Source organism: Panthera pardus, unplaced genomic scaffold, assembly GCF_024362965.1.
Source record: "Panthera pardus isolate Hobbes unplaced genomic scaffold, ASM2436296v1 HiC_scaffold_4, whole genome shotgun sequence".
NCBI lineage: Eukaryota > Metazoa > Chordata > Mammalia > Carnivora > Felidae > Panthera > Panthera pardus.
In genome coordinates this window covers 4,515,890-4,534,649 of record NW_026526969.1, presented here as the reverse complement: position 1 = coordinate 4,534,649, position 18,760 = coordinate 4,515,890, and the positions used below count along the sequence as shown (strand labels likewise).

Genomic DNA, 18,760 nt, shown 5'->3' with positions numbered 1-18,760 from the left:
ACGGACACAGCTCTACTGTGCTCGCCACGTGTCAAATTCATCCACTACCTGTTTTCAGAACTAACCTTTCCTCTCCTCCTCCCACAGCATCCCCCAAAGAAATTCCCATATTACTGTTACTTTGACATCTCTGGGGTCTCCGGGTTCGGAGGGGGGCGCAGCATGGCTCAGGGTTGATTTCAAAAGCCATGGGTGAAATGCATTTTTTGTTCATTCTACCTCTTATTAGCAGAAAACACACACACACACACACACACACACACACACACACACGCTTTTTTCTCAATTGTGAACGTAACAAGCGAGCGAGAATTTTACCTTCTGTAGGACCCCCGCCCCTGCCCCTCTGTGGAATTTCTTAGCCCTCACATCCTGGGCAGAGTCTGTGCTCTGAGCCCTCATGCAGGGACAGCTCTTAGCACATTCTTCGTACCTGTTGATTTCCTCTACTGACTCCCCCATGAGAACTGGCTCTCGGTTAGTACAAACTATTTTACATCCAGGGCCTAGGACAGCAGAAGGCACAGGGGTGCCTTCCGTAAGTGCCTTCGCGCCAAGTGAAGGGAGAAAGGAAAGAAAGGTGCTTCTGGTGTTGAATCAAACGCTCCAGGGGCGCCTGGGTGGCTCAGTCGGTTGAGCGACCTCAGAGTTCGTGGGTTCGAGTCCCCCCGTCGGGCTCTGTGCCGACAGCTCGGAGCCTGGAACCTGCTTGGGATTCTGTGTCTCCCTCTCTCTCTGCCCCTCCCCCACTCGTGCTCTGTCGCTCTGTGTCTCAAAAATGCATAGATGTGAAAACAAAATAAAAAAAAAAATGTTCCACGTCTGAATAGCAGAGTGATGGTATTCAGTCAACGACCATGGCCAAGGACGACCCGTGAGCCAGGTCTGTCTCCCGCCTCATTCCCTTCTGTGACGCCCCCCCCCCCCCCCCCCAGCTTGCTAAGTCTGAGTTCGTGATTCGGCAGCAAAAGATTTCACGTGTATTTCAACTGTCTAGACACGCTTGAGGGACAAGCTGAGGCTCACGAAAGGCTGGATTCCAGCACCCACCATGCTGACTGACGCCCAGCAGGTGCGCAGCAAGCCATCGAGCGTCCTACGGAATCCCACATTGGCCACAAAACCCCGCTCTTCCAAATCAGAGCGTTTTCAGGGATAAATACTCCATTTCCTCCCTACAGGTTTTAAATCGTGCATGTAGATTTTCTGTGGTTTCTTTTTGACCCTAGAAATGGCTTCTGGACAAGGAGCTCCCCGTTGTACACGTGCGTTCAAGGTGGATGTCACAGCACCGCGGGTATTATCAGCGGACAATCTTGAGCGCAGGTCCGCGAGTGTTGGGTCCCGGAAGGAGAACAAGCCAACGGGCAAGGAGAACAGCGACAACAATAAAAACCCACTTCCTGAGAGCACTTCGGGGTTGCATCTGGAATCGGAAGGAATCGCAAGGCCCTCAGGACAAGCCCGTCGGTTCAAAACCTGGGCTCATTTCACAGCGAGGTGTTAGGCTGCAACATGCAGCGTCCCCGAGTTTGCGAAGGAAACCATTGCTTTGCCGGCCCAACGCCCCAAGCACGGCACGTTATTAATTAGTCTGAGTAAGAAGGCCCAGCACAGGCCAACACCATCCCCAAATGGGACAGAGCGTTGAATGCCACAGTGAGTGATCTCTAAGGGATCTGGCAAAACCAGGAAGTTGCTTGCTTGCAAATAAGCAAAGTTAGCCGTGTGAAGCGGCCGCATTTTGTTGGTGGTCCTAAGGGTGAAATAGTCAGGTTTTCCATAAATAGAAGGGGGAGGGTGAGAAAGAGGGGGAGAGGGGAAGGGAGAGCCAGAGCCAGAGCCAGAGCAGGGGAGGGAGCTGATGTTAGAGAGGCGGCCGGGGTCCGGTGGGAGCAGAGCCGTATTCCGGTTTCTGCAAACGCCCTGCCTTCAGCTTCACACCGATTCCACCCCCACCCCACTGGCTGGACCCAGATAAAGCCTGGGAGACTGCAGGCTGCAGCCCGGGGCCCCACGGACAATGCAGGTCAGGGAAGCCGAGGCAGGCTCTGAGGTCCCGGAGGGACCAAGAGCTGGGCGTCACATGGTAGAAAGGGTCTGTCACATAATAGAAACCTGACCCCAGTCCGTTGCAATCCCTCTCTCCCCGGCACGGACAGGTGGGTGCTTGCCCAGCGGTTCCGCCCTGTGTCTGGGAAGCAGCCTGGACAGTCGGAGCCCTCGGGGACTCCTGAATGCTGAAGCTGAAACATCAGGTGACATCAGGTGACCGGAGAGAGGACAGCCGGGGGCCCCGTGCAGCACACACCGTCCCCCACTGGGCTCATTAGAGCCCCAGTGAGACAGGATCTATTAACAGCTCAGAGGACTTTCTTCCTGCACAAGGATGCAGTGAGGAAACGTCCCCCGTCTTCCTCCCCGCGTGTGTGTGAGTGTGTGGGGGGCACAAGCGGGTGGCAGGACTGCTGCTTCAGTTCCTCTAAAGGAGAGAAGACGCTTTCCAGAATCTTCTCCCTGGGAGCACGAGGGGGTGAGAGCTGGGGGGCCCGGGGCTCCAGACACACACTAAGCTCGCCGGCTGTGCCCTCAGCTGCGGACCCACCGACCCCACATGCTGCAGTCACAGAATCACGGGGCTGACACTCTGAGCCTCAAGGACTTTTGCTGGAGAGGACAGTCAACCATGAAGCTTGCTTGATTTGGAAGAGCTGGAGGGAAACCCTGGATCCGCCATTTCTCCGCGAAGTGACGTTGAGGCAGGTGACACAAACCCCCAGTCCCAGTGCTCTTGTCTTCCAAGCGCTGCTCCTCCCAGAATTCCTGGAAAAATGAAATAAACAGGATCCTGGGAACAGGGCAATCCTAAACAAACCCACGTTCCTGTTTTTGCTGCTTTTCAAAGAATAACCGCCTGATGGCTTCTCTTGCTCTGACTCTGGACAAGGACGACGATGATTTCTGTAGCTATCACGGCAGTGGCCAAAGAGATACTTCTCGGGGCGCCTGGGTGACTCACTCAGCTAAGTGCCCAACTTCAGCTCAGGTCAGGATCTCGCGGTTCGTGGGTTCCAGCCCCGCGTCGGGCTCTGTGCTGACAGCTCAGAGCCTGGACCCTGGTTCGGATTCTATGTCTCCCTCTCTCTCTGCTCCTCCCCTGCTCTCTCTCTCTCTCTCTTTCTCAAAAAATAAATAGAAACATTAGAAAAATTAAAACAAAGAAATACTTCTCTACTTTTTGATTTAATAAATGGAGGTATTCGAGCCTGGGGAGAAGAGGTGGGCGTTACTCCTGGGTGGCGATGGGGGCTGTAGATCTTCTCTACCTCTCCTCTTCTCTCCTCCAAAGAACACTGCCTCGTCCATGGCGGCCTGGGGTGGGGCGGGGGAGTGGATATGTTGTTTGCCCCTTACGAGGTGACCCGAAATGAAGTTCTACCACTGAAGAGAGATCTGGATTGGCAGCTCCTTTCTCCAACCAGGTCTGCTCTGCTCCCGGCCGTCTCTCTGGCTGGTCCCCTCCCACTGATATCCCCAGAGCACCCATCTACCAGTCACCATGGCAGCAGTTGCAAGAGTGACAAGCCGAGCCACGGGGAGGTGACAGTCACAGGAGATGCCAGGACCCGCCCACCTTGACCACCATTTACTCCTGAGCACCGCCCTGCAGGCAGACGACTAAACACACCCGCTCTTACCTTCTTGGGCATCCATTCCCCTTTGTCTTTTTATTTGTCCCTTGTCCCGCCCCACCTGGAATGTATTCGCTTGCGACCGTCACTCCTACCTTCACCCCAATCCAAGCCACGCACATCTCTCAACTGGACCATTGCAATGGCCTCCGGCCGCCATCACCCATTCTCCGGAGCGAGCTTTTATAAACACGGATTAGATAATGCCATCCCCTTCTCGATTGTTCCTTAACATCCTCCCGTTGGCCGGAGGGCCAACGGAACATTCTCAGTACAGATTCCATGCCCTTGCGGGGTCTGGCTGACAGCGATCTCTTTCTCCCTGTCCTACACGCGCAGCCACGACACCAGCCCTTCCGTTCTTTCAATGTGCAGAGTTCTTATCCCTCAGGGCCCTGGCACATGCTGTTCCCCCAGCCTTCAATGCTCTTCAAAACCTCCCCACCTGCCTTGGCTCATCTGATCTCAGCTGAACCGTTTCTTCCCCAGAGAAGCCATTCCTTCCAGGACAAGCTCACTACCTCTGCTGGCCTGGCCTGGAATCCCTGTCCTATACCCCCCCCAGGCTGTCGTTCTTTTCTCTTTCAGGGACTTCATCATGGCTCTAACGACAGAGGATCTTTGATAACTAGGTGTGTGCACTTGAAGCATTCAGGGACCCATTTTGTCCCATTCTCTGACATATCTCTGAAGGCTTCAAAGGGATCGGCACACGGTAAACCCGTACTTAATATTCACTGGGCGAGTGACTCCCTTGCGTCCCTATTTCTGCTCCTTTTGTCACCGTCGTGGCATCTCCCACGGACGAACCTAAACAAACGTGGTGTCAGCAGAAGTTGCTGGCTGCCCGCTCAACGGTGGTGATCTGCTCATTCAAATGCCACCTCCTCAAACCTTAGGCAACAGCCGGGGTAGGGATGCCCCGACTTGCACATTCAGCCCTGGTGTGGCGGCCAAGCCTCAGAATCACTCTGGGAAGACCTGGCCAATCTCAGGGTCTAGAGCCCTCACCACCCCAGGGTTGCGAAACAGCAGACCGGATTTATGTCTTCTGGGCAGGCCTGTCCAACCGTAGAAACTAGGACCACTCTCATACAAACCCTGAAGCTTAGTATTATCCTTACTGATGCAGCTCGAAGGGCGACCCCGACCATACTCACTGGGTATTGGGAATAGAAACATCTTTCCTCTCTGCCAGCCAAAGCCCACTTGCCTTTGCCACCCTGTGGCATTTAAGCCCCGTGTTTGTTTCGTTTTGAACAGTTCCGGGGCTCCGAGTGCGACCCCTCAAGATGACACCTCTAACTGCGATGGTAGCTTTGCAAATTGATGTGAATGTGCTTGGCAGTGTCTTGAGAGGCTGAGTTAACGCATCTGTCCTTCCAATCATCTGAATTCAGTGTGATGCCTTTTGGCCCAGTGTCAACAAAACACTGCGAATGCATGTGGTTGTTAGAGCAGTGAGTTTGCCCAGCTTGTTAAGACGTCGATCGAAAGAAACGGATGTTTGCATTAAGAATTAGACATGGGATTGTCCTCCGAAGGGAACTGCCCTCTTTCCAACGTGTGTCATGCTGTTGGAGAACCTGCATTTCTATGTTGCGTTCTCTTCGATTTCATAGATTGACTTATCCTATGACTATTGAAAAAAAATTTTTTTTAATGCTTATTTTATTTTGAGGCAGAGAGAGAGCGAGCGAGCGAGTGAGCATGAGCAGGGGAGGGGCAGAGAGAGAGGGAGACGCAGAATCCAAAGCAGGCTCCAGGCTCCGAGCTGTCAGCACGGAGCCCGACGCGGGGGCTCGAACCCACAGACCGTGAGATCGTGACCGGAGCCGAGGTCGGACGCTCAACCGACTGGGCCACCCAGGCGCCCCTCCTTTTAATCCTGTTGCCCATGGAAAATATGTGCAATTCTCCCTTTCGTTTCGTCAAACGTGACTGGGATCCAGCTTTGTGCCAAGCCCTGTGTTACATCTGGTGATAAAGGAAGAGTGTTATTATCTATGTCTGTTTCGTTTTCTAGTAGAGAAAACAAAACAGGAAGTGAATGCTGACAGCATCTTACGATATAGAGAGAGAGATCTTCCTCCACTTAGGGCGCCGTTACATCCTAATAAACCCATGGTAGGTTGAAAATATGGTAAGTCACAAATGCATGTAATACATCTAACCTACCAAACATAATCGCTTAGCCTAACAACTCTTAAACGTGCCCAGAGCACTTCCATTGGCCTACATTTGGGCACCACCATCTGCCACAAAACCCATTTTATACTACAGTGTTGAATGCCTCACGGAATGTGGTGACAACTTTACTGGCCGCAGAAAACCAGAATGGTTGAGTGGGTACAGAACGGTTGTTAAGTATATTGGTTCTGTAGCTCCATGATTGCATAGCTGATGGCGGGGGGGGGGGGGGGGCGCTGTGGCTTGCTCAGGGCCCAGCATCACGAGAGAGGGTTGTATTGCGTTGTCACCAGCCCCTAAGAAGCCCCAAATTCAAGATCTGAAATCGGGTTTCTACTGACCGCATAGTGCTTTCACACCATGGTAAAGTCAAAAACTCGTAAGTTGAAATGTGCATCCTAAGTTGGGGACCATCTGTACGTGGTATAAGCAAAGTGCCATAGACACCCAGAAGGGGGAAATTTCAAATCTGTCTGGAAAGATTTCAGAGACGTAGTGGTGTTTGAACTGGGTCCCACACGAGGACTGTAGAAGGGACTCTTACGTGAAGAAGGAAGCAAAAGGCAGCAGCAAAGGGGGGCAAAGGATACAAATGGGAAATTGACAGATCACAATGTCAAAGCCAAGAACGTGATGATATGTTCAAAAGCATGGTAATTAATTCCTATCAGGGAAATCTAGAAAGCTGGATGATGCCAAGTGTTCCTGAACCTCAGAGGATATAGATCATTCTGCAGAACAATCTCTCAATATTTAGTGAAATTAGGTACGCGAATGCTCTCCAGCAAGGACTTGTACTTCTGAGCGTCTGTCTCCCAGGGAAATTCTCATACAATGCCACTGCAGCATTATTTGGGTTCTGGGGGTCAGAGGTAACCCCATGGACAGATGATAGTGTGCAAGGAACTAAGACTGAGATGAAGGGGCGCCAGGGTGGCTCAGTCGGTTGTGTCCGACTCTTGATCTTTGGCTCCGGTCGCGATCTCGCGGTCGTGGGATCGGGGATAAGTGAGCCGTGTGCTGACAGCACGGAGCCTGCTTGGGATTCTCTCCCCCCGCCCGCCCCTCCCCAACTCGCACCCTTTCACTGCCAAAATAAATACATGCCCTTATTTATTTACTTTGAAAGAAAAACAATAAAAATAAAACCGAGATTAACATCACTCTGAACCTGAGCCCATAAAAGGAGAGAGGCAGAAACAGACTGAAAATTGAGGAAAGGCATTTCGGACAAAGGGGATGGGGCTTGGGAGAGAGGAAGTGTGTTGCTTCCTGAATATCAGAAATGTTGGCCCTTCTGCTGCATTGAGTGTGCCTGGAGGGCAGTGGAAGCAGTCGGGGATGGGGGGGGCAGGGGTCGGGGGGAGAATGTAAAGGGCCTTGTAAGTCATGCTAATGGGACAGACATTTTATAGTCCGGTTAGAGACATGGCCATATTTGGATATTTAAGCTAATCACTCAGGTAGCAGTTGGAGCAAAGAGCTAAAAGGAGGTGATGCGTCATGTGCTAAGGGCCGGTGGAATCCTTGCAGTAGTGGGGAAGTTCTCACTTTTCAGCTGTATTTTCCCTTCCATCGATAAGTGAAATGGCAATGGCCTGCGAAAAGTGTCACTAAAGTGCCCAGAGCCCCACCTCTGTCCATCGCTCGGAGGCTTCTCCTGTCTCTCCTCCAAAAGCCACGAAGCTCTCCTCGGAGATCTTTGTACCCTCCAGTCAAACTCCATCAATCAACTTCTTTGAATTGTCTCAGTGCAGAATGTGTCTCAGGACTGACAGGTGAAGTTGGCCTGTTTTTCACCTTTCAGACCACCCACACTTGCTCTGATTCACATTCCTCCTCCCTCCTCGGGAAATGGAGGGAAGAGAGGATTCCCTGTCTTGGTAACACACAAAGACTTTTGAGGGAAGTCTTTCCTGGGCTCTAACACTAGCAAATCAATCGATGTATTTACCATAGTAACAAACTCCACGAGAGAAACCACACAAACATCCCAACAGATGCAGAGAAAGCGTTTAACAAAACCCAACATCCACTGTGAATAAAAACTCTCAACCACTTAAGAATAGAGGGAGATTTCCTTAACTTGGTAAGGACATTTAAGCAAAACCTGTAGCTATCATCATTCTGAATGGTGAAAAGCTGAATATTTCCCCCCTGGGATTAGGGACAGGACAAGAAAGAGATTGGCAAGAGATTGGGGGGGGGGTGTTGGGGGGAGAAGAAAGAAAGAAAGAAGGAAGGAAGGAAGGAAGGAAGAAATGAAGGAAGGAAGGAGAAAGGAAGGAAGGAAGGAAGCGAGGAAGGAAGGAAGGAGAAAGGAAGGAAGGAAGCGAGGAAGGAAGGAAGAAAGGAAGGAAGGAAGGAAAGAAGGAAGGAAGGAAGAAGGAAGGAAGGAAGGAAGGAAGGAAGGAAGGAAGGAAGGAAGGAAAAAAGGAGAGAGAGAGAAGGCACTCAGATTGGAAAGAATGAAGTAAAATTGCCCTTATTACAGATGATGTGACAGTAAAGGAGATCAGAGTAGGCGACCCAAAAGTATGTCACCTTGGCATGCAGGTTATTTTGAGCTGAAGGCAACTTAGAACCGACAGATGCATAAAGGAGCCTTCCTGAAGCTTCCCTTGTCTGACTAAAACCAGAAACTTCTGAGAAAGGAAGCTGCTAGAAATCCCCTCTCCAGGAGATGTGTATGGCCATGAAGACGACACAAAATGGGCATTGCGATGAGTCTGTACAAACAAGCCTTACTAAAGTAACCTTTCTCTTCCTTTAGTTTCCCCACAGGTTTGCCTTCCCACAATTTACTGCCCCCGGAAGCCCACACTCCCCTTTGCTTTGTCCACCTACTTCTTATCACATTTTATTAAAACGGTACATAAGCTTTTGAGTCCAAGTGCCTCTTTGGGTTTTTACTTCCCTTCTGTGTATCCTCCTTGCATGCAGAATTAACAACGTAATTAAATTTGTATTCATTTTTTCCCCTATTAATCTTTCTTTTATCAGTTTAATTCACTGCCCCCACGTACAGAACCTAAGGAGGTAGAGGAAAACCTTTCCCTCCCCTACAATGAATGATGTAGAAAAGAGGATAAAATCTCCAAAAACTTAATAAGTGACATCACATGGTGGCAGGATACGAGATCAATTTACAAAAATCATCGTAATATTATGTGCCGTAATTGAACAATGGTACCTTGAAATTAAAATACCTTTTACCAAGCATGAAAAAAATGCTAAGTCCTCAGAGAACATATGACAAAAGAAAAGACCCATAGACCAAGAGTACAAAACACTGAGAAGCGTCACAGAATTAAATACATGGAGGAACTGCTGTGTTCGTGGGTCAGAAGACTCCACACGGTTAAGACGCCCGTTCCCAAACTGATCTATCTATGTGCGTTCAATACGATCCCAATTGAAACCTCCGTGAGCCATGTGTAGAAACTGACAGATTCTGAAATTCATATGTTAAAGCAAAGCGCCTAGAATGGCAGAACCACGATGAAAAAGAACTAGAAAGCATTAGTTGATTTCGAGACTTCTTTGAAAGCTACGGTAATCAAGATAGTACGGTATTTGTGTCAGAACAGGCAACTAGACCAACGGTACACGAGAAGCCAGTAACTGACCCACATTTATATGGAAAAGTGGTTTTCAACAGGGTGCCAAGCAATGCAGTGGGAAAATGACAGTCTTTTCAACAGACGATGATGGAACAAGTTCATAACCACACACACACACACACACACACACACACACACACACACACAGATGTCTATCCATCCTTTTCAATGTATAGAAAAACAACTCAAAGGGGATCGTGCAACTAAACGCCAAACCTAAAACTGTGTAAGATCTCGACGAGAACATTAGAGAAATTCACTGCAATGAGCTTGGGTTACAAAAGACTTCTCGGGGATCATACCAAAAGCACCACCTATAAAAGAACAAATTAAATACATTGGCTTTGATCAAAATTAAAAAGTCCTGCTCGTCAAAAGGTGCTGTTAAGAAAAGGCACAGACCGGGAGGAAATCTTTGCCAAACACAGACACGATAAAGTGCGTGCATCCAGAATATGGAGAGAACTCTTGACATTCAATTAAAAGAAAACAAACAAAAAATTGGCAAAAGTTCTGAACAGACACTTCAAAGAATATGTAAGGCTGGCAAGTCAGCATGTGAAAATATGTTCAACATACCAGTCATCGGGGAAATGAAAATTAAAGCCACAGTGTGAAACTCTTACACACGTAATCAAGGCTGGCTTCCCGAAGGAGGTGTCATTTGATCAAAGGCACGAAGGGTACCATGTACCATTATACACATTTTTACGTCTCTGTGATCTGTTTGCACACATATAACCTCTCTGTGGAATATTCAGTGTGTTCTCTTATATCTTTTCTCACCAGCTTACCTCCAGCCTCCAGCATAGTGCTGAACGGTCTTAAGCCTTCAGTGAATGAGAGTCACGGGCGTGGAATTTTATTTGTTTATTTTAATGTCTTATTTATGTTTGAGAGAGAGAGGGCGTGAGAGCGGCGGAGAGGCAGAGAGGGATGGAAACACAGACCGTGAAGCGGGCTCCAGGCTCTGAGCTGTCAGCACAGAACCTGATGCGGGGCTCGAACTCAACAAACCTGGAGACCACGCCTGAAGTCGGAGCCACCCAGGCGCCAAAGTCATGGGATTTTAGATTTGCAAGGGACTTCAGAGATCAGCTAGTTCAAATTCCTCGTTCTATAAGCAATCGGATTGCATCTGAATGCAACCAAGCAAAAAAGCAAGAAGAGAGTCAAGTAGGAGGCAGGTTTTCTGACCTCATGGTGGCCTCAGGCTAACCTCTTAAACTTCGTGGGTTTCAGGTGTTTTATATGTAAAACAAGAGAAAACTGCCTGAGGACAGTGGGCTAAACCCGAAATCTCCCCTCCCTCACCAAGGTAACAGCACGAATTCTTGTATCTTCCTCCTTATAAAGTTTGAAGAACATTCGAGGTTCAGAACAGAGGTTACTTATCTTATAAATCATCTCTCTCTCTCTCTCTCTCTCACACACACACACACACACACACACACTCACCGCACACACACACCAAATCTACAAAAGAAGATGCACAGACTTGGAAAAACCATACCGGAATTCCTAGAGTCCCGATTTTGAAGCCGGCTCCTGCTTGTGACCTTGGGGGTGACCCTGAGTATGTCAGAGCGTCCTGAACCACGTCTCTTCTTAACTGGATATCCTCACACAGAGATCCCGAGATATCAAAGCATGAGCCTCTTGTCCCCGCCACTCAGGGACGAGGACCAGAAGCTAAGAAACGTATCACAGATGCATTTGCAGCGTCTCTGATCCTGTACTAAATATTACAGTTAATTCTCCCCATTCAAAGGAGTTACATGCCATTAAGTGGCAGTAAACACTGAATTAGCCAATCCTGGATCGCTGCTTCTACAAAAAATACACACAGAGTCTGGGGCGCCTGGGTGGCTCAGTCGGTTGAGCGTCCAACTTCGGCTCAGGTCATGATCTCACGGTTCGTGAGTTCCAGCCCCGGGTCGGGCCCTGGGCTGACAGCTCGGAGCCCGGAGCCCGCTTCGGATTCTGTGTCTCCCTCTCCCTCTGCCCCTCCCCTGCTCATGCTCGGTCTCTGTGTCTCAAAAATGAACAAATGTTAAAAAATATTAGAATACACACAGTTAGGTTTCTGTGAGCCTCTTTGTTTTATGCGTGTTTCTGTTTAAAGACACCTCGGTTGGTCTATATTGTTTATTCACTACCACTGGACAGTGCTATAACTCCTGCCTTCACCAAGGCTGTCTAACACATCACAACCTTCTTCTAGACGGCTCCCTGACACTGTGCTCGGGAACCATTTCAAGTAACAAAATTACCGTCACCACCACCACCAACAAAAAAACAAACCAAAAACGGGAAGAAAAAAAAAATGGCACTCAACAGACCCTGAAAAATGGCCTGAGGTCTGAAACAAGGAGGCGGAGTGTCCCCTTGTTCAGCCGGAGCTGGGACCCTGGGTGAACACACAGCCTGAGCTGTGCATGGGGGAACCAACGTTTTTGCTTCTCTGCACACACCAGCAAGTGACCGTGAATGTATTTGAATACTGCCCTGGGGGTTACAAATACATTTTAGAGAGTGAGTGGGTGAATTTGCAAATACAGAATCCACGGTCCGTGAGGACCAGTGGGACCGCTGGCACCTTCCCGCTTCTAAGCTTTCCTCTGTACGTTGGCTGTAAGGAGCCCGAGAACGATATTTTGCAGGCTTCCTCGTCCGCCGGATTATTATTTCGATTCCGCCAGAGGCAGGAACTCGCATCGGATGTGGAAGGTGGGAGAGAAGCAGGGACAGTTATAATCCTTGGACGTAGGTGGGCAGGTGTGTGGGTTTCAGCAGAAGGCTATGTGACGTTTTATGAAGCTTGCCAATTTCCTGTGGCTCCATTTTCCTGTGAATCACCTGCCTTGGGTGACCGTTGCTTACAATTCCTCCAACGGCCCGATATCCTGCTGATGGGCATCACTGATGATTTCCCCTGATGTGCGTAGCTCCCGCTTCGCCACAAGTTCTCTGGAGCACCTGTGATATTGTGATTTATAATAAAATATGTATTTGATTTCATCCCTGACACAGAGCTCCTGAAAACTTTGGTCAAGTCCTAAGTGATAAGAACGCGAGGGGCATCTTTCATTCTAACGTGGTGGCTCTGGGTGAGCTCTGGGATGGGGGCTGGTCCCCGGAAAGACCAAGCCAGGGGTCCAAGCTTGGAATTTTCAGTCCCACCTTCCATTCTCCAGGGAGGGGAGAAGAGCTGGAAATGGAATTAATAATTGATCGTGCCTCTGTGAAAATCCCAATAGTGCTGGGTTCGGAGAGCTTCTAGGTCAACGACCACATCCACGCCAGTAGGGACAGACCCTCCTGTGCTTGGGACGCTCCCAGAGCCTGCCCTATGCAACTCCTCATTCGGCTGTTCATCGGTATCCTTTCTCATTTCCTTTAATGAACGGGTAAACTTAAGTAACTTCTCATGAGTTCCATGAGCCGCTCTAGCAAATGAATCGAATCTGAGGAGGGGGGTCCCGGGAACCTGTGACCTAGAGCCCATCCGTCAGGACAGGTAACAACCGGGACATGAAATTGACTTCTGAAGGGGAGGCTGGTCTTGGAGGACGGAGCCCTTAACACGAGGAATCCGACGCTACCTTCAGGTAGATGGTGACAGAGTCGAGGGAAATCAAAGGACACCCAGCTGGTGTTTCAGAGAATTGCCTGGTAGAGGACAGCTCCGCACATGGGGGGTCAGAAGTGCCGTAAGTGTGGCAGTGACATGAGAATAAAGGACACGCAGGAGGAAGGACTGCGTTTTTACTCTTCAGCACCCAATTCCCTGCATTCAATCCCTTCCTGACAATATCTGGAGTGGTTTCCGTGTCTCTGCCTAAAATCACAACAGCAAACCCGTATCTGACCATATCGCTTGGACTGACACTAACTGATTTGTTTGGAAAGAAGACATTTGGGGACAAACGTTCCCACTGAGCGTCTGAGATGCCAATTCCTCTGTTATCATTTCCATTTGCTCCACGTTGACGGTCAGGTTTTGAAAAGCATGTTCAAATGATTTGTGTTATTACATATTCAGATAAGGCACACATTTACAGGTTGCTTATGAAGTCCCAGACATGACGCTAAGTACTGTAGAAATGTGACCTGATTCGATCCTTACCACAACCCAGCGGGGCAGCAGCTTTTACAAAACGAGTCTCATAGAAATTAAATTCCTTGGCCAGAGTCGTGAAAAGAGCAAATGATGGCATGGTGGTTCAATACAAAGTTTCCCACTGCTGCTTCGGACAGCTGAATCCTTCTCGATGAATCCATATTCCCTTATTAGTCTTTAATAATGGGGGGGGGGATTGAAGAAGTCAGGTTTTGATGTTAGGAAAGAACAATTTGTGTATTTTACATTTTAATCGGACGCTCACAGTTAATGACAAGGGACCCATGTTCTCAATCACAGATACGATTATAAAATCAACATGAACTGGAGACAACTACTCTGCCTTGCACATCCTTCCTCGTTTGGTCAGAAAACGATTGTCCCCTTTTCAAATGTGCAAAGTGCAGGTGGGCATGGAGAATGTCTCCCCTGGCTAAACCTTTATGAGGCGCGGGATACGAAACACTTCTCAATTGACTGTCAATTCTGTCCAGGCTCTGGGGTTGTATCACCAAAAAATCCGAGTTTATTTACCACTCATTTGTGCCTTGACAACCCGAACAATGTTATGGGCTGAATGCCACATATTCATTTAGTAATAAACCTTTAGGACCACCTCCGTGCTTGAAGTACGTGTGCTCATAGAGCGGGGGGGAAGACTATTTTCATGGATAGACACGAACACCGCCTGTATGCTGTCTGGTCTGTCCCTTTATGAGACTCTTACAATCTTTCATGGCAAACATAGAGAATAAGGCTTTGAGCTCTTGCCTTCCTAGAAGGAAGGAGAAGCCTATTGTTAAGGATTGAATGTTTGTGATCCTCCAACATTCAAATGCTGAAGCCGTCAGTGAGGCTGTTTTTTTTTGGAAACGGGGCTTTTGAGGAAGTAATTAAGGTTGAATGAGGTCATAAGGGTGGCGCCCTGATTCCATCAGATTAATGTCTTGCCTCCTGGCTGGAAGACTGCAGAGAACGCTTTAATAATGGGGGGGGGGGGGGTAAGGGCAGGGAGAGAGGGAGGCACGGAATTGGAAGCGGGCTCCAGGCTCCGAGCTGTCAGCACAGAGCCCGATGCGGGGCTCCAACCCACGAACCAGGAGATCATGACCTGAGTCGAAGCCGGACACCCAACCCACTGAGCCACCCAGGTGCCCCTAGGTGCTTTAACTTCCGAATCGTAGGGAATAAGGTTGGCCTAACCTGGAAGGCTCCCAGGGAAGTGACCGCAGGCTCCCGCCCCAGGGTCTAGCGTGTCAGTATCTTCAGCTCCGCCCCGGCCCCGCCCCCCCATGTTTGGTAGGACCCGTTGGCCTGACTGCCCCCAATTCTCCCTACTTATCCGCTCACACAACAGCAATGAGACCCCTTTGTTTCTCAAAAACTTCTCTTCTCAGTGCTCTCTGCCACCCTCTGCTTCCTCTATTCTTAGACTCTTAAATAATCATGAATTGAACATGAACAGTGACCGCTTCCCTACAATGTGCTGTGGAGGAGAATCGGTAACCCCCCACCAGATGATCTTTTCGTTAACTGTCCCCCCCCCCATCCCCCGCCAAAGCCTGTCTGTTCGGGATTCTCGCATTTACAAAAGGCGGAGTCGGCGTTATCAATATCAAATTCATTGATAACAACTCAATGAATTGAACTCAATGAACAACTCAATAACAATTCATTGAGGCAACTCTAGCGGTGAGGCTGGGGGTGGGGGTTCCGGATGAATTTCCTGAGTTGAGTGCCATCCTGCCTAAAATACCGACAGCAGTTTTTTGATTGCCTGACCAACACCAACAAGCCGCAAGCCTGAAATTTAGACATTTATTTCCAAGTAGCGAATATGGGGTCAACCGTTTCCGTGCACTTTTCATTCCTAAGTACTTAGTCCTTTGTGTTGCGAGCCAGGAGCCCTTCAGGTCTGCCACGGAGGGGGGACATCAGTCATTTCATCTGGCCTCGGTTTTGCAAATGTTCTAGAGCCTTGCTGTCCAACAGAGTAGCCACTGGCCTCGCGTGGCTATTTAAATTAATCAAAACGTAATGAAATTAAAAATCCATTTCCTCTGCTGCCCCAGCTGCATTTTAAGTGGCTGGTGGTTACCGAACGAGACAGCACGGGCGTATAATATGCCCACCGTCGCAAAAAGGGCCGCTGGAAAGCCCTAGTGAGGACCGCAGCCGAGATTTGTATTTTGTCCAGGGCTTAAGAGCAAATGTTCGGAATCAGGCGAGCCTGAGTTGAAATTGCGACTCTGTCCCGCTCATATTAGCTGTGTGACCCTGGGCCAAGTTGCTTACCTTTTCTGGGCTGGGAGGTCCTTATCTGTTATACGGAGATAACGACACTTATACGGTAAACTGCGAAATGTTTAGCCCCAGCCAGGCATTTTGGGACTATGCTTCCCCATCCGGCTGGCTTTCTTGGGCAAGTTAACTTGAGACCTTTCATTTCTGAAAGGTACACAGTACGGGAGGTCGGGAACGTGGCATTTCATCCCAGTAGGAGAGCCAGCACCGTGGGATTTGTGCAGGACATCCAAAGGAGTATGAGCATAAAGAAAAAGCGATTAAAACTGGCCTATGGCCGTCTAGTTTGCGTTCCCTTTAAAAATATTTGACTTTCGGGGCGCCTGGGTGGCTCAGTCGGCTGAGCGTCCGACTTCGGCTCAGGTCACGTTCCCACGGTCCCTGGGATCGAGCCCCGCGTCGGGATCTGCACCACGGTCAGCGAGGAGCCTGCTTGGGATTCTCTGTTTGCCTCTCTCTCTCTCTCTGCCCCTCCCCTGCTTACACCCTCTTTCTCTCCGCCCCCCCCCCCAAGATAAAGAAATAAACAATTAAAAAAAAGGATATGATGGGAGCACCAATAAGAGTCAGCAGACCTACAGTTTGTTCCCTGAAATACGGTTCCTTACCCTGGGGCCCCCAAATAGCATCCTTGGTGTCTTTATGTCATAGACAGGGACATCTATAAAGTGAGACTAATGATTTCTGTCCTGCCCACATCACAGGTTTACATTAAGAACCAAATGAACCCCTGCGCGTGAGATGCTTTGCGACCGTGGTGTTTCCCTCCACCAGTGCCCCCCCCACCCCCCTCCCTCTGCCTCTGCCTCTAGACGACAAATTCCTGAAGGCAAGTACCCTGACTCTTTCATTTAGGACTTTGGCAAACACTATTGTGCATCCAATCTTTCTTCCTTACGAACAGAAGCCCAAGAGGGCGCTCCACAACGTATCATGACAAAGCTGATCACGGCAGCTCTGTCCCCTGTCCGGGTCCCCTTGTACCTCCGGACCCGACCACGCCCTCTATGTCTTGGCCAATGAGACCTAAAGGGAATTTGGCGGAGAGAAAGTGACGTGGGGAAGTTTATGCTTTCTTGAGGAAAAGATCCCAACAGCACGCTTGGCATTTCCTTCCTCCTGCCTTGAAGGAGAAGTGATGGCTGGAAGTGCAGCAGCCACCTTGAGAGCGTGAGGAAGAGGCTTAGTGATAGCAGACGTATCAGCCCAAACATCATACAGCCTATAAGCTAATACCGTAAGTATCTGACTCCGGGCTTCTTGATATATAAGGGGAAAAAAAAGCCCTTGTTTATTCAAGGCACTTTTGTTAGGTTTGTTGTTACTGGAACCAGTAACCAGTCTTAATTGACATAAAGCTCCAGTTCTGCACCTGCCAGTAACTGGTCAATAGTTGGTCCTCAAAAACGTTGTACGAATGACCCGACAAATGCATGAATAAGCACAGGGGTCATCAATCTTTACACCCTCTGTAGCACTTAGCTCTGAGCCTGGCATCTAATAAGCACATGATAAATATTTGTTGAATTCAATTGCAGAACCGAAAGCGATCATTTTGCACACCGAGGAAAGGAGCCAGAAATACTTCTCTGAAAAACCCAACTGCCCTTTGAAAGAACACAACAAAACCTGCCAGATCTCGGAGTTGAAGGAAATACGAAATTGAGAACATCTAGTACCCAGAAGCGGTGCTCCAATTTAGAAAGCCTAAAATAATACCACTCATCACTCTTGTCTCCTGGCAAAGTACAAATTAGCGGCTTGGAAAATTCCTCCAAGCTTGAGGGTGACACAGACGTTAGCCTAAATAGGAAAAGCCCTCGTGGCCTGCTAGGCCTGCTTTCCAAGGAGGGTTTACTGGGGCTCCACAAAGTCCAGAAAGTCACAGGGCACCTAATTTAAAGCGATCGCTGCCAAGAGTCAGAAAATGTAGCAATGCTCGGGAGCAGAGAACATTCCCAGGGCAGGCGGAGGCCGCTCCCTGCGGCTCCCCGGCTGCCGGCACGGAGCACGAAGGGGTCCCTAAAGGAAAGACTGGCCTCTCCTCTAATCCCCCCGCCTCAGTCATTTCCCTACCTTCAGCAGAAGAGACTCAGGCCCACCTCGCCCTCCAAGGAGCTCGCTCTGCAGACAGCCTGGCCCTCCCTCCAGGAGGCATCGTGTCTGGTCCGCTTTGGGCCCCCCGGTGAGGCGCGAGGATGGAAAAAAAAAAAAAAAAACAGCGGGCAGATTACGGAGCATGAATTATTAATTCCTATTAGCATATGAAAATGATCTCAGCGGCTAGCACTGCCGAAATGTTGCTCACGGCAGCTAGGCCCGCGTGCGTGGAGCCGTCTACACTCATGGGCCCGGACACTGAGCATATATGCTCAAACAGCACAGCGATGATTATGGAGTGGCCGCTCCGCCCCAGATGCTCACCGCGTAGGTAGAGAGGCAGCGCAGGTATTCGGGTCTGATCTTGCCCGGCTGATTCTGATGCCAGAGCGTCTAGAAATGAATTCCTTCCGTGAGCCAGCTTTCTCGTCGAGACCATACCGTTTGGTAGCATTCGAGCCCAAAGACTAGACGCGGCTCTGAAGGAAAACCGCGTAGAGAAAATGCATCGCTGGGTGTAGTGCGCTTGCGCGAGGGAGAAATCTACAGGCGCGGGCGCGCCCACGCTGATCCAGACGCGGTTCCTCCCCGCGCTCCCGGGAAAGGGGAAACGGAGGCTCGGAGGGGACATGCGCCAGCGACAAAGCCCGCAGGCTGCCAGACCTGGAGGTGCCCGGGTTCCTTCTCTGGGAGCCCTGTCAGGAGGTTGGGGTTGGGCCGAGAACCAC

At 49.7% G+C, this 18,760-nt stretch overlaps 1 long non-coding RNA gene across 2 annotated transcripts in view; it reads right to left on the bottom strand.

Moving 5' to 3' along the window:
* LOC109250635 (uncharacterized) overlaps nt 1–18,531 on the bottom strand; it is a 134,323-nt gene extending 115,792 nt beyond the window's left edge. For both annotated transcript variants that reach the window (XR_008419142.1, XR_002073118.2), the window contains exon 1: nt 18,357–18,531. This is a non-coding gene — a long non-coding RNA (uncharacterized LOC109250635). The remainder of the gene's footprint in view (nt 1–18,356) is intronic.
* Between the last annotated feature and the right edge of the window lie 229 nt (nt 18,532–18,760).